Here is a 13,939-nt window from a genome sequence, read left to right on the forward strand (position 1 = left end):
CTGGTCCTGGTTCTAGTTCTGGTTCTGGTTCTTGTTCTGGTTAGACTAGGAAAAAAAGTGGACAACATTGCTGAAGGAAGAGAGGTAGTGGTCCTGGTCCTAGTTCTGGTCCTGGTTCTAGTCCTGGTTCTAGTTCTGGTCCTGGTTCTAGTCCTGCTCCTAGTTCTGGTCCTGGTTCTAGTTCTGGTCCCGGTTCTAGTCCTGGTCCTAGTTCTGGTCCTGGTTCTAGTTCTGGTCCTGGTTCTAGTCCTGTTTCTAGTTCTGGTCCTGGTTCTAGTTCTGGTCCTGGTTCTAGTTCTGGTCCTGGTTCTAGACCTGGTCCTAGTTCTGGTCCTGGTTCTAGTTCTGTTTCTGGTTTTAGTTCTGGTCCTGGTTCTAGTCCTGGTCCTAGTTCTGGTCCTGGTCCTATTTCTGGTCCTGGTTCTAGTCCTTGTTCTAGTTCTGGTCCTTGTTCTAGTTAGACTAGGAGAAAAAGTGGACGACATTGCTGAAGGGAGAGAGGCAGTGGTCCTGGTCCTAGTTCTGGACCTGGTTCTAGTTCTGGTTCTGGTTCTAGTTCTGGTCCTGGTCCTATTTCTTGTCCTGGTTCTGGTCCTGGTTCTAGTTCTGGTTCTGGTTCTAGTTCTGGTCCTGGTTCTAGTTAGACTAGGAGAAAAAGTGGACGACATTGCTGAAGGGAGAGAGGCAGTGGTCCTGGTCCTATTTCTGGTCCTGGTTCTAGTTCAGGTTCTACTTCTGGTCCTGGTTCTAGTTCTGGTTCTGGTTCTAGTTCTGGTCCTGGTTCTAGTTATACTAGGAGAAAAAGTGGACGACATTGCTGAAGGGAGAGAGGCAGTGGTCTTGGTCCTATTTCTGGTCCTGGTTCTAGTCCTGGTTCTACTTCTGGTCCTGGTTCTAGTCCTGGTTCTACTTCTGGTCCTGGTTCTAGTTCTGGTTCTAGTTTTAGTTCTGGTCCTGGTTCTAGTTAGACTAGGAGAAAAAGTGGACGACATTGCTGAAGGGAGAGAGGCAGTGGTCCTGGTCCTATTTCTGGTCCTGGTTCTAGTCCTGGTTCTAGTTCTGGTTCTGGTTCTAGTTCTGGTTGTGGTTTTAGTTCTGGTCCTGGTTCTAGTTAGACTAGGAGAAAAAGTGGACAACATTGCTGAAGGAAGAGAGGCAGTGGTCCTGGTCCTAGTTCTGGTCCTGGTTCTAGTTCTGGTTCTAGTTCTGGTTCTGGTTTTAGTTCTGGTCCTGGTTCTAGTTAGACTAGGAGAAAAAGTGGACGACATTGCTGAAGGGAGAGAGGCAGTGGTCCTGGTCCTATTTCTGGTCCTGGTTCTAGTCCTGGTTCTAGTTCTGGTCCTGGTTTTAGTCCTGGTCCTAGTTCTGGTCCTGGTTCTAGGTCTGGTTCTGGTTTTAGTTCTGGTCCTGGTTCTAGTCCTGGTACTAGTTCTGGTCCTGGTCCTATTTCTGGTCCTGGTTCTAGTCCTGTTTCTAGTTCTAGTCCTGGTTCTAGTTCTGGTTCTGGTTCTTTTTCTGGTCCTGGTTTTAGTTGGACTAGGAGAAAACGTGGACGACATTGCTGAAGGGAGAGAGGCAGTGGTCCTGGTCCTATTTCTGGTCCTGGTTCTAGTCCTGGTTCTAGTTCTGGTCCTGGTTCTAGTTCTGGTTCTGGTTTTAGTTCTGGTCCTGGTTCTAGTTAGACTAGGAGAAAAAGTGGACGACATTGCTGAAGGGAGAGAGGCAGTGGTCCTGGTCCTATTTCTGGTCCTGGTTCTAGTCCTGGTTCTAGTTCTGGTCCTGGTTCTAGTTCTGGTTCTGGTTTTAGTTCTGGTCCTGGTTCTAGTTAGACTAGGAGAAAAAGTGGACGACATTGCTGAAGGGAGAGAGGCAGTGGTCCTGGTCCTATTTCTGGTTCTAGTTTTGGTCCTGGTTCTAGTTCTGGTTCTGGTTGTAGTTCTGGTCCTGGTTCTAGTTAGACTAGGAGAAAAAGTGGACGACATTGCTGAAGGGAGAGAGGCAGTGGTCCTGGTCCTATTTCTGGTCCTGGTTCTAGTCCTGGTACTATTTCTGGTCCTGGTTCTAGTCCTGGTCCTAGTTCTGGTCCTGGTTCTAGTTCTGGTTCTGGTTTTAGTTCTGGTCCTGGTTCTAGTTAGACTAGGAGAAAAAGTGGACGACATTGCTGAAGGGAGAGAGGCAGTGGTCCTGGTCCTATTTCTGGTCCTGGTTCTAGTCCTTGTCCTAGTTCTGGTCCTGGTTCTGGTTCTGGTTCTGGTTCTAGTTCTGGTCCTGGTTCTAGTTAGACTAGGAGAAAAAGTGGACGACATTGCTGAAGGGAGAGAGGCAGTGGTCCTGGTCCTATTTCTGGTCCTGGTTCTAGTCCTGGTTTTAGTTCTGGTCCTGGTCCTGGTTCTAGTCCTGGTCCTAGTTCTGGTCCTGGTTCTAGTTCTGGTCCTGGTTCTAGTCCTGGTTCTAGTTCTGGTCCTGATTCTAGTTCTGGTCCTGGTTCTAGTAAGACTAGGAGAAAAAGTGGACGACATTGCTGAAGGGAGAGAGGCAGTGGTCCTGGTCCTATTTCTGGTCCTGGTTCCAGTCCTGGTTCTACTTCTGGTCCTGGTTCTAATTCTGGTTCTAGTTTTAGTTCTGGTCCTGGTTCTAGTTAGACTAGGAGAAAAAGTGGACGACATTGCTGAAGGGAGAGAGGCAGTGGTCCTGGTCCTATTTCTTGTCCTGGTTCTAGTCCTGGTTCTAGTTCTGGTCCTGGTTCTAGTTCTGGTCCTGGTTCTAGTTAGACTAGGAGAAAAAGTGGACGACATTGCTGAAGGGAGAGAGGCAGTGGTCCTGGTCCTATTTCTGGTCCTGGTTCTAGTCCTGGTTCTAGTTCTTGTCATGGTTCTAGTCCTGGTCCTAGTTCTGGTCCTGGTTCTAGTTCTGGTTCTGGTTTAAGTTCTGGTCCTTGTTCTAGTTAGACTCGGAGAAAAAGTGGACGACATTGCTGAAGGGAGAGAGGCAGTGGTCCTGGTCTTATTTCCGGTCCTGGTTCTAGTCCTGGTTCTAGTTCTGGTCCTGGTCCTAGTTTTGGTCCTGGTTCTAGTTCTGGTTCTAGTTCTGGTTCTGGTTTTAGATCTGGTCCTGGTTCTAGTTAGACTAGGAGAAAAAGTGGACGACATTGCTGAAGGGAGAGAGGCAGTGGTCCTGGTCCTATTTCCGGTCCTGGTTCTAGTCCTGGTTCTAGTTCTGGTCCTGGTCCTAGTTTTGGTCCTGGTCCTATTTCTGGTCCTGGTTCTAGTTATGGTTCTATTTCTGGTCCTGGTTCTAGTTCTGGTCCTGGTTCTAGTTAGACTAGGAGAAAAAGTGGACGACATTGCTGAAGGGAGAGAGGCAGTGGTCCTGGTCCTATTTCCGGTCCTGGTTCTAGTCCTGGTTCTGGTTCTGGTTCTGGTCCTGGTTCTCGTTCTCGTTCTGGTTTTAGTTCTGGTCCTGGTTCTAGTTAGACTAGGAGAAAAAGTGGACGACATTGCTGAAGGGAGAGAGGCAGTGGTCCTGGTCCTATTTCTGGTCCTGGTTCTAGTCCTGGTCCTAGTTCTGGTCCTGGTTCTAGTTCTGGTCCTGGTTCTAGTCCTGGTTCTAGTTCTGGTCCTGGTTCTAGTTCTGGTCCTGGTTCTAGTTAGACTAGGAGAAAAAGTGGACGACATTGCTGAAGGGAGAGAGGCAGTGGTCCTGGTCCTATTTCTGGTCCTGGTTCTAGTCCTGGTTCTAGTTCTGGTCCTGGTTCTAGTTCTGGTCCTGGTTCTAGTTAGACTAGGAGAAAAAGTGGACGACATTGCTGAAGGGAGAGAGGCAGTGGTCCTGGTCCTATTTCTGGTCCTGGTTCTTGTCCTGGTTCTAGTTCTTGTCATGGTTCTAGTCCTGGTCCTAGTTCTGGTCCTGGTTCTAGTTCTGGTTCTGGTTTTAGTTCTGGTCCTTGTTCTAGTTAGACTCGGAGAAAAAGTGGACGACATTGCTGAAGGGAGAGAGGCAGTGGTCCTGGTCTTATTTCTGGTCCTGGTTCTAGTCCTGGTTCTAGTTCTGGTCCTGGTCCTTGTTTTGGTCCTGGTTCTAGTTCTGGTTCTAGTTCTGGTTCTGGTTTTAGATCTGGTCCTGGTTCTAGTTAGACTAGGAGAAACAGTGGACGACATTGCTGAAGGGAGAGAGGCAGTGGTCCTGGTCCTATTTCTGGTCCTGGTTCTAGTTCTGGTTCTATTTCTGGTTCTGGTTTTAGTTCTGGTCCTGGTTCTAGTTAGACTAGGAGAAAAAGTGGACGACATTGCTGAAGGGAGAGAGGCAGTGGTCCTGGTCCTATTTCCGGTCCTGGTTCTAGTCCTGGTTCTGGTTCTGGTTCTGGTCCTGGTTCTCGTTCTGGTTCTGGTTTTAGTTCTGGTCCTGGTTCTAGTTAGACTAGGAGAAAAAGTGGACGACATTGCTGAAGGGAGAGAGGCAGTGGTCCTGGTCCTATTTCTGGTCCTGGTTCTAGTCCTGGTTCTAGTTCTGGTCCTGGTTCTAGTTCTGGTTCTGGTTTTAGTTCTGGTCCTGGTTCTAGTTAGACTAGGAGAAAAAGTGGACAACATTGCTGAAGGGAGAGAGGCAGTGGTCCTGGTCCTATTTCTGGTCCTGGTTCTAGTCCTGGTTCTAGTTCTGGTCCTGGTTCTAGTTAGACTAGGAGAAAAAGTGGACGACATTACTGAAGGGAGAGAGGCAGTGGTACTGGTCCTATTTTTGGTCCTGGTTCTAGTCCTGGTTCTAGTCCTGGTCCTGGTTCTAGTTCTGGTTCTAGTTCTGGTCCTGGTTCTGGTTCTGGTCCTGGTTCTAGTTTTGGTTCTGGTTCTAGTCCTGGTTCTAGTTCTGGTCCTGGTTCTAGTTCTGGTTCTGGTTTTAGTTCTGGTCCTGGTTCTAGTTAGACTAGGAGAAAAAGTGGACGACATTGCTGAAGGGAGAGAGGCAGTGGTCCTGGACCTATATCTGGTCCTGGTTCTAGTCCTGGTTCTAGTTCTGGTCCTGGTTCTAGTTCTGGTTCTAGTTCTGGTTCTTGTTCTGGTCTTGGTTCTAGTTCTGGTTCTAGTTCTGGTTTTAGTTCTGGTCCTGGTTCTAGTTCTGGTCCTGGTTCTAGTTCTGGTCCTGGTTCTAGTTAGACTAGGAGAAAAAGTGGACGACATTGCTGAAGGGAGAGAGGCAGTGTTCCTGGTCCTATTTCTGGTCCGGGTTCTAGTCCTGGTTCTAGTTCTGGTCCTGGTTCTAGTCCTGGTTCTAGTTCTGATTTTAGTTCTGGTCCTGGTTCTAGTTCTGGTTCTAGTCCTGGTTCTAGTTCTGGTTCTAGTCCTGGTTCTAGCTCTGGTTTTAGTTCTGGTCCTGGTTCTAGTTCTGGTTCTAGTTCTGGTTTTAGTTCTGGTCCTGGTTCTAGTTCTGGTCCTGGTTCTAGTTCTGGTCCTGGTTCTAGTTCTGGTTTTAGTTCTGGTCCTGGTTCTAGTTCTGGTCCTGGTTCTAGTTCTGGTTCTGGTTTTAGTTCTGGTCCTGGTTCTAGTTCTGGTTCTAGTTCTGGTTTTAGTTCTGGTCCTGGTTATAGTTCTGGTCCTGGTTCTAGTTCTAGTCCTGGTTCTAGTTCTGGTCCTGGTTCTAGTTCTGGTTCTAGTTCTGGTCCTGGTTCTAGTTCTGGTCCTGGTTCTAGTTCTGGTTCTAGTTCTGGTTTTAGTTCTGGTCCTGGTTCTAGTTCTGGTTTTAGTTCTGGTCCTGGTTCTAGTTCTTGTCCTGGTTTTAGTTCTGGTCCTGGTTCTAGTTCTGGTTCTAGTTCTGGTTCTAGTTCTGGTCCTGGTTCTAGTTCTGGTCCTGGTTCTAGTTCTTGTCCTGGTTTTAGTTCTGGTCCTGGTTCTAGTTCTGGTTCTAGTTCTGGTTCTAGTTCTGGTCCTGGTTCTAGTTCTGGTCCTGGTTCTAGTTCTGGTCCTGGTCCTGGTTCTAGTTAGTCTAGGAGAAAAAGTGGACGACATTGCTGAAAGGAGAGAGGCAGTGCAAATGAAAAAAACCCAGCTGTGGTGATGAAGGAAGCTTGCGATGCTGTGGTTGCCCAGGTGGAGGAGAGATTTGGCGAGAGTGATGCCCTGACAGCAGCACAGCTTGTGGACTGCACACTCTTCAGTCATTTCAGCAAATCCAAGTTCTGAAGATGAATCTGGAACCAAGATGTGGTCGGTTGGACAGAAAGTTAAGCTTGAAACTGAACGGAAGTCACTGTACAGTCACAGACATACCCTTTGATTTTTGACCTTCTGGTTCTGGTCCTGGTACTAGTTCTAGTCCTAGTTCTGGTTCTGGTTCTAGTTCTGGTCGTAGTTCTGGTCCTGGTATTGGTTCTGGTCCTGGTTCTGGTCCTGGTTCTAGTTCTGGTCCTGGTTCTAGTTCTGGTCCTAGTTCTGGTCCTGGTTATAGTTCTGGTCCTGGTATTAGTTCTGGTCCTAGTTCTGGTCCTGGTTTTAGTTCTGGGCCTAGTTCTGGTTCTGGTTCTAGCACTGGTCCTGGTCCTAGTTCTGGTTCTAGTTCTGGTCCTAGTTCGAGTTCTGGTTCTAATTCTCGTCCTGATTCTAGTTCTGGTCCTGGTTCTGGTTCTACTTCAGGTCCTGGTTCTGGTTCCAGCACTGGTCCTGGTCCTAGTTCTGGTTCTAGTTCTCATCCTGATTCTAGTTCTGGTCTTGGTTCTAGTTCTAGTCCAAGTACGAATTCTGGTCCTGGTTCTAGTTCTGGTTCTGGTTTTAGTTTTGGTCCTGGTTCTAGTTAGACTAGGAGAAAAAGTGGACGACATTGCTGAAGGGAGAGAGGCAGTGGTCCTGGTCCTATTTCTGGTCCTGGTTCTAGTTCTGGTTCTAGTTCTGGTTCTGGTTTTAGTTCTGGTCCTGGTTCTAGTTAGACTAGGAGAAAAAGTGGACGACATTGCTGAAGGGAGAGAGGCAGTGGTCCTGGTCCTATTTCTGGTCCTGGTTCTAGTCCTGGTTTTAGTTCTGGTCCTTGTTCTAGTCCTGGTCCTAGTTCTGGTCCTGGTTCTAGTTCTGGTCCTGGTTCTAGTCCTGGTTCTAGTTCTGGTCCTGGTTCTAGTTCTGGTCCTGGTTCTAGTTAGACTAGGAGAAAAAGTGGACGACATTGCTGAAGGGAGAGAGGCAGTGGTCCTGGTCCTTTTTCTGGTCCTGGTTCTAGTCCTGGTTCTACTTCTGGTCCTGGTTCTAGTTCTGGTTCTAGTTTTAGTTCTGGTCCTGGTTCTAGTTAGACTAGGAGAAAAAGCGGACGACATTTCTGAAGGGAGAGAGGCAGTGGTCCTGGTCCTATTTCTTGTCCTGGTTCTAGTCCTGGTTCTAGTTCTGGTCCTGGTTCTAGTTCTGGTCCTGGTTCTAGTTAGACTAGGAGAAAAAGTGGACGACATTGCTGAAGGGAGAGAGGCAGTGGTCCTGGTCCTATTTCTGGTCCTGGTTCTAGTCCTGGTTCTAGTTCTTGTCATGGTTCTAGTCCTGGTCCTAGTTCTGGTCCTGGTTCTAGTTCTGGTTCTGGTTTTAGTTCTGGTCCTTGTTCTAGTTAGACTCGGAGAAAAAGTGGACGACATTGCTGAAGGGAGAGAGGCAGTGGTCCTGGTCTTATTTCTGGTCCTGGTTCTAGTCCTGGTTCTAGTTCTGGTCCTGGTCCTAGTTTTGGTCCTGGTTCTAGTTCTGGTTCTAGTTCTGGTTCTGGTTTTAGATCTGGTCCTGGTTCTAGTTAGACTAGGAGAAAAAGTGGACGACATTGCTGAAGGGAGCGAGGCAGTGGTCCTGGTCCTATTTCTGGTCCTGGTTCTAGTTATGGTTCTATTTATGGTCCTGGTTCTAGTTCTGGTCCTGGTTCTAGTTAGACTAGGAGAAAAAGTGGACGACATTGCTGAAGGGAGAGAGGCAGTGGTCCTGGTCCTATTTCCGGTCCTGGTTCTAGTCCTGGTTCTGGTTCTGGTTCTGGTCCTGGTTCTCGTTCTGGTTCTGGTTTTAGTTCTGGTCCTGGTTCTAGTTAGACTAGGAGAAAAAGTGGACGACATTGCTGAAGGGAGAGAGGCAGTGGTCCTGGTCCTATTTCTTGTCCTGGTTCTAGTCCTGGTCCTAGTTCTGGTCCTGGTTCTAGTTCTGGTCCTGGTTCTAGTCCTGGTTCTAGTTCTGGTCCTGGTTCTAGTTCTGGTCCTGGTTCTAGTTAGACTAGGAGAAAAAGTGGACGACATTGCTGAAGGGAGAGAGGCAGTGGTCCTGGTCCTATTTCTGGTCCTGGTTCTAGTCCTGGTTCTACTTCTGGTCCTGGTTCTAGTTCTGGTTCTAGTTTTAGTTCTGGTCCTGGTTCTAGTTAGACTAGGAGAAAAAGTGGACGACATTGCTGAAGGGAGAGAGGCAGTGGTCCTGGTCCTATTTCTTGTCCTGGTTCTAGTCCTGGTTCTAGTTCTGGTCCTGGTTCTAGTTCTGGTCCTGGTTCTAGTTAGACTAGGAGAAAAAGTGGACGACATTGCTGAAGGGAGAGAGGCAGTGGTCCTGGTCCTATTTCTGGTCCTGGTTCTAGTCCTGGTTCTAGTTCTTGTCATGGTTCTAGTCCTGGTCCTAGTTCTGGTCCTGGTTCTAGTTCTGGTTCTGGTTTTAGTTCTGGTCCTTGTTCTAGTTAGACTCGGAGAAAAAGTGGACGACATTAATGAAGGGAGAGAGGCAGTGGTCCTGGTCTTATTTCTGGTCCTGGTTCTAGTCCTGGTTCTAGTTCTGGTCCTGGTCCTAGTTTTGGTCCTGGTTCTAGTTCTGGTTCTAGTTCTGGTTCTGGTTTTAGATCTGGTCCTGGTTCTAGTTAGACTAGGAGAAACAGTGGACGACATTGCTGAAGGGAGAGAGGCAGTGGTCCTGGTCCTATTTCTTGTCCTGGTTCTAGTCCTGGTTCTAGTTCTGGTCCTGGTTCTAGTTCTGGTCCTGGTTCTAGTTAGACTAGGAGAAAAAGTGGACGACATTGCTGAAGGGAGAGAGGCAGTGGTCCTGGTCTTATTTCTGGTCCCGGTTCTAGTCCTGGTTCTAGTTCTGGTCCTGGTTCTAGTTCTGGTTGTAGTTCTGGTTTTAGTTCTGGTCCTGGCTCTGGTGCTGGTCCTGGTTCTAGTTCTGGTTCTGGTTTTAGTTCTGGTCCTGGTTCTAGTCCTGGTTCTAGTTCTGGTTTTAGTTCTGATCCTGGTTCTAGTTCTGGTCCTGGTTCTAGTTCTGGTTTTAGTTCTGGTCCTGGTTCTAGTTCTGGTCCTGGTTCTAGTTCTGGTTCTGGTTTTAGTTCTGGTCCTGGTTCTAGTTCTGGTTCTAGTTCTGGTTTTAGTTCTAGTCCTGGTTCTAGTTCTGGTCCTGGTTCTGGTTCTGGTCCTGGTTCTAGTTCTGGTTCTGGTTTTAGTTCTGGTCCTGGTTCTAGTTCTGGTTCTAGTTCTGGTTCTAGTTCTGGTCCTGGTTCTAGTTCTGGTCCTGGTTCTAGTTCTGGTCCTGGTTCTAGTTAGACTAGGAGAAAAAGTGGACGACATTGCTGAAGGGAGAGAGGCAGTGTTCCTGGTCCTATTTCTGGTCCTGGTTCTAGTCCTGGTTCTAGTTCTGGTCCAGGTTCTAGTCCTGGTTCTAGTTCTGATTTTAGTTCTGGTCCTGGTTCTAGTTCTGGTCCTGGTTCTAGTTCTGGTTCTAGTCCTGGTTCTAGTTCTGGTTTTAGTTCTGTTCCTGGTTCTAGTTCTGGTTCTAGTTCTGGTTTTAGTTCTGGTCCTGGTTCTAGTTCTGGTCCTGGTTCTAGTTCTGGTTTTAGTTCTGGTCCTGGTTCTAGTTCTGGTCCTGGTTCTAGTTCTGGTTCTGGTTTTAGTTCTGGTCCTGGTTCTAGTTCTGGTTCTAGTTCTGGTTTTAGTTCTGGTCCTGGTTATAGTTCTGGTCCTTGTTCTAGTTCTAGTCCTGGTTCTAGTTCTGGTCCTGGTTCTAGTTCTGGTTCTAGTTCTGGTCCTGGTTCTAGTTCTGGTCCTGGTTCTAGTTCTGGTTCTAGTTCTGGTTTTAGTTCTGGTCCTGGTTCTAGTTCTGGTTTTAGTTCTGGTCCTGGTTCTAGTTCTGGTCCTGGTTTTCGTTCTGGTCCTGGTTCTAGTTCTGATTCTAGTTCTGGTTCTAGTTCTGGTCCTGGTTCTAGTTCTGGTCCTGGTTCTAGTTCTGGTCCTGGTTCTGGTTCTAGTTCTGGTCCTTGTTCTAGTTAGTCTAGGAGAAAAAGTGGACGACATTGCTGAAAGGAGAGAGGCAGTGCAAATGAAAAAAACCCAGCTGTGGTGATGAAGGAAGCTTGCGATGCTGTGGTTGCCCAGGTGGAGGAGAGATTTGGCGAGAGTGATGCCCTGACAGCAGCACAGCTTGTGGACTGCACACTCTTCAGTCATTTCAGCAAATCCAAGTTCTGAAGATGAATCTGGAACCAAGATGTGGTCGGTTGGACAGAAAGTTAAGCTTGAAACTGAACGGAAGTCACTGTACAGTCACAGACATACCCTTTGATTTTTGACCTTCTGGTTCTGGTCCTGGTACTAGTTCTAGTCCTAGTTCTGGTTCTGGTTCTGGTTCTACTTCTGGTCGTAGTTCTGGTCCTGGTTAGAGTACGGGTCCTAGTTCTGGTCCTGGTCCTAGTCCTAGTTCTCGTCCTAGTTCTGGTCCTGGTTCTAGTCCTGGTTCTAGTTCTGGTCGTAGTTCTGGTCCTGGTATTGGTTCTGGTCCTGGTTCTGGTCCTGGTTCTAGTTCTGGTCCTGGTTCTAGTTCTGGTCCTAGTTCTGGTCCTGGTTCTAGTTCTGGTCCTGGTATTAGTTCTGGTCCTAGTTCTGTTCCTGGTTTTAGTTCTGGGCCTAGTTCTGGTTCTGGTTCTAGCACTGGTCCTGGTCCTAGTTCTTGTTCTAGTTCTGGTCCTAGTTCGAGTTCTGGTTCTAATTCTCGTCCTGATTCTAGTTCTGGTCCTACTTCAGGTCCTGGTTCTGGTTCCAGCACTGGTCCTGGTCCTAGTTCTGGTTCTAGTTCTCATCCTGATTTTAGTTCTGGTCTTGGTTCTAGTTCTAGTCCAAGTACGAATTCTGGTCCTGGTTCTAGTTCTGGTCCTAGTTCTGGTCCTGGTTCTAGTCCTGGTCCTAGTTCTGGTCCTGGTTCTAGTTCTGGTTCTGGTTTTAGTTCTGGTCCTGGTTCTAGTTAGACTAGGAGAAAAAGTGGACGACATTGCTGAAGGGAGAGAGGCAGTGGTCCTGGTCCTATTTCTGGTCCTGGTTCTAGTTCTGGTTCTATTTCTGGTCCTGGTTCTATTTCTGGTCCTGGTTCTAGTTCTGGTCCTGGTTCTAGTTCTGGTTCTGGTTTTAGTTCTGGTCCTGGTTCTAGTTAGACTAGGAGAAAAAGTGGACGACATTGCTGAAGGGAGAGAGGCAGTGGTCCTGGTCCTATTTCTGGTCCCGGTTCTAGTCCTGGTTCTAGTTCTGGTCCTGGTTCTAGTTCTGGTTCTAGTTTTGGTTTTAGTTCTGGTCCTGGTTCTGGTGCTGGTCCTGGTTCTAGTTCTGGTTCTGGTTTTAGTTCTGGTCCTGGTTCTAGTCCTGGTTCTAGTTCTGGTTTTAGTTCTGATCCTGGTTCTAGTTCTGGTCCTGGTTCTAGTTCTGGTTTTAGTTCTGGTCCTGGTTCTAGTTCTGGTCCTGGTTCTAGTTCTGGTTCTGGTTTTAGTTCTGGTCCTGGTTCTAGTTCTGGTCCTGGTTCTAGTCCTGGTTCTAGTTCTGGTTCTATTTCTGGTCCTGGTTCTTTTTCTGGTCCTGGTTCTAGTCCTGGTTCTAGTTCTGGTCCTGTTTCTAGTTCTGGTTCTGGTTTTAGTTCTGGTCCTGGTTCTAGTTAGACTAGGAGAAAAAGTGGACGACATTGCTGAAGGGAGAGAGGCAGTGGTCCTGGTCTTATTTCTGGTCCCGGTTCTAGTCCTGGTTCTAGTTCTGGTCCTGGTTCTAGTTCTGGTTGTAGTTCTGGTTTTAGTTCTGGTCCTGGCTCTGGTGCTGGTCCTGGTTCTAGTTCTGGTTCTGGTTTTAGTTCTGGTCCTGGTTCTAGTCCTGGTTCTAGTTCTGGTTTTAGTTCTGATCCTGGTTCTAGTTCTGGTCCTGGTTCTAGTTCTGGTTTTAGTTCTGGTCCTGGTTCTAGTTCTGGTCCTGGTTCTAGTTCTGGTTCTGGTTTTAGTTCTGGTCCTGGTTCTAGTTCTGGTTCTAGTTCTGGTTTTAGTTCTAGTCCTGGTTCTAGTTCTGGTCCTGGTTCTGGTTCTGGTCCTGGTTCTAGTTCTGGTTCTGGTTTTAGTTCTGGTCCTGGTTCTAGTTCTGGTTCTAGTTCTGGTTCTAGTTCTGGTCCTGGTTCTAGTTCTGGTCCTGGTTCTAGTTCTGGTCCTGGTTCTAGTTAGACTAGGTGAAAAAGTGGACGACATTGCTGAAGGGAGAGAGGCAGTGGTCCTGGTCCTATTTCTGGTCCTGGTTCTAGTCCTGGTTCTAGTTCTGGTCCTGGTTCTAGTCCTGGTCCTAGTTCTGGTCCTGGTTCTAGGTCTGGTTCTGGTTTTAGTTCTAGTCCTGGTTCTAGTCCTGGTCCTAGTTCTGGTCCTGGTCCTATTTCTGGTCCTGGTTCTAGTCCTGGTTCTAGTTCTGGTCCTGGTTCTAGTTCTGGTTCTGGTTCTAGTTCTGGTCCTGGTTCTAGTTAGACTAGGAGAAAAAGTGGACGACATTGCTGAAGGGAGAGAGGCAGTGGTCCTGGTCCTATTTCTGGTCCTGGTTCTAGTCCTGGTTCTAGTTCTGGTCCTGGTTCTAGGTCTGGTTCTGGTTTTAGTTCTGGTCCTGGTTCTAGTCCTGGTCCTAGTTCTGGTCCTGGTCCTATTTCTGGTCCTGGTTCTAGTCCTGGTCCTAGTTCTGGTCCTGGTTCTAGTTCTGGTCCTGGTTCTAGTCCTGGTCCTAGTTCTGGTCCTGGTCCTATTTCTGGTCCTGGTTCTAGTCCTGGTTCTAGTTCTGGTCCTGGATCTAGTCCTGGTACTAGTTCTGGTCCTGGTTCTAGTTCTGGTTCTGGTTCTAGTTCTGGTCCTGGTTCTAGTCCTGGTTCTAGTTCTGGTCCTCGTTCTAGTTCTGGTTCTGGTTCTAGTTCTAGTCCTGGTTCTAGTTAGACTAGGAGACAAAGTGGACGACATTGCTGAAGGGAGAGAGGCAGTGGTCCTGGTCCTATTTCTGGTCCTGGTTCTAGTCCTGGTTCTAGTTCTGGTCCTGGTTCTAGTCCTGGTCCTAGTTCTGGTCCTGGTTCAAGTTCTGGTCGTGGTTCTAGTCCTGGTTCTGGTTCTGGTCCTGGTTCTAGTTCTGGTTCTGGTTCTAGTTCTGGTTTTAGTTCTGTTGCTGTTCCTGGTGCTGGTCCTGGTTCTAGTCCTGGTTCTAGTTCTGGTCCTGTTTCTAGTTCTGGTTCTGGTTTTAGTTCTGGTCCTGGTTCTAGTTAGACTAGGAGAAAAAGTGGACGACATTGCTGAAGGGAGAGAGGCAGTGGTCCTGGTCTTATTTCTGGTCCCGGTTCTAGTCCTGGTTCTAGTTCTGGTCCTGGTTCTAGTTCTGGTTGTAGTTCTGGTTTTAGTTCTGGTCCTGGCTCTGGTGCTGGTCCTGGTTCTAGTTCTGGTTCTGGTTTTAGTTCTGGTCCTGGTTCTAGTCCTGGTTCTAGTTCTGGTTTTAGTTCTGATCCTGGTTCTAGTTCTGGTCCTGGTTCTAGTTCTGGTTTTAGTTCTGGTCCTGGTTCTAGTTCTGGTCCTGGTTCTAGTTCTGGTTCTGGTTTTAGTTCTGGTCCTGGTTCTAGTTCTGGTTCTAGTTCTGGTTTCAGTTCTAGTCCTGGTTCTAGTTCTGGTCCTGGTTCTGGTTCTGGTCCTGGTTCTAGTTCTGGTTCTGGTTTTAGTTCTGGTC

Source organism: Telmatherina bonti (assembly GCF_933228915.1).
Source record: "Telmatherina bonti genome assembly, chromosome: 10".
In the NCBI taxonomy this organism is placed as follows: domain Eukaryota; kingdom Metazoa; phylum Chordata; class Actinopteri; order Atheriniformes; family Telmatherinidae; genus Telmatherina; species Telmatherina bonti.